Source organism: Octodon degus, unplaced genomic scaffold, assembly GCF_000260255.1.
Source record: "Octodon degus isolate 3935 unplaced genomic scaffold, OctDeg1.0 scaffold00037, whole genome shotgun sequence".
Taxonomy (NCBI): Eukaryota; Metazoa; Chordata; class Mammalia; order Rodentia; family Octodontidae; genus Octodon; species Octodon degus.
In genome coordinates this window covers 12,656,786-12,658,035 of record NW_004524613.1, presented here as the reverse complement: position 1 = coordinate 12,658,035, position 1,250 = coordinate 12,656,786, and positions in this window count along the sequence as shown.

The following is a 1,250-nucleotide window of genomic DNA, read 5'->3' as shown; positions in this document are numbered from 1 at the left end:
CATTGACCTTTAGTTCCTATCTAGTTAGGTTCAAGCTTTTTAAAAATCCTGGGACTCATGGATCCCCAGGGAGTTCTTCAGCTGATCTGTGAGTACCACAAAATTGTATGGCAAGTTTTATTCTGTGTTTTATAGGAATAACGTCTGGGTTTTTTATGACACCCTTCCCCCAACCATTTTCCTATGTCATCCCTTTGCATGCACATACAATAACAACAAAACTGAGAATCATTGATTTAGGTCATTCCAAAACAATTTCACAGGAGCAGTATTCTGCCTGGAGGCTGGCTTCTTTGGGCCTTATTTGCCTTTTAGCAAGTCCTGCAGTCTCAGCATCCATCTGTTGGGCTGATCTTGGGGAAGTACTTCTGCATCCCTCAGAGCTGCATCTGTCTGGGCATTCCGTGGGTCATCCACAGTTCTTTCTCTGGATGAGCTGTTGGAAACCCTTGCATGTCTTTGCTGCCTCTGAGAGTTAAAGGATAGAGTGGGAAGTATGGGGACAGTTGGAAGACAAACTTAGAGGTCCTAGGCCTCTCAGTTTTAGCCATCTGCCTCTGCAGATGGGTTGAAGGAGTGGCTAAAGCAAAAGCTTGTGACATTTTCTTGCTTTTAATACTTTTTATTCATTATGTTATTGTTTTATTCAATATGTTAAGAAAATGTTTTCTTATATTGAAGAGGAATATTTTTTAAAAATTTCTCCAATTTATATTTCAATGAGATTCTAGAGCCACCAGAAATAGTAATAGCAGCTCAAGAAGAAGATAGTTGAACTTAAAGTTATCCTGGAGGTTTTCTTATAGAAGTCTGTTTATTGGGCCAGGACAGAGATTAAGTACAAACATCACTTTGTTTGGGATGATATTTAGATTAGGGAAAATTCTTCAGCTTCAGGCAGTTTGTTGAAGTGGACTGATTCCCTCCCCTAAGGGAACTGTGGTTTGTTAAGAAAAAGCACTAGTATTCTCAGAAATCTTTTGAAGGATTAGGTCTGGTAAGTTCAGTCCATATGGTAAGCAGAGATTGTATTATTGCTTATTGTGTATTTTGGTTGAATTCTGGCACTTTTAAAAGTATAAATTCAACTGTGGGTTTGGATCAAAAATTAAACCACCATGATGACACCATTAGATTAGTTCCTTAAGTACACCTCTTGTATTGTCACTTTGATTGTACTGCTTAATGAAATTGCTGCTTAATGAAATTAACCATTTTGCTTTTAGTAAAAATACATAGAGAAAATGATA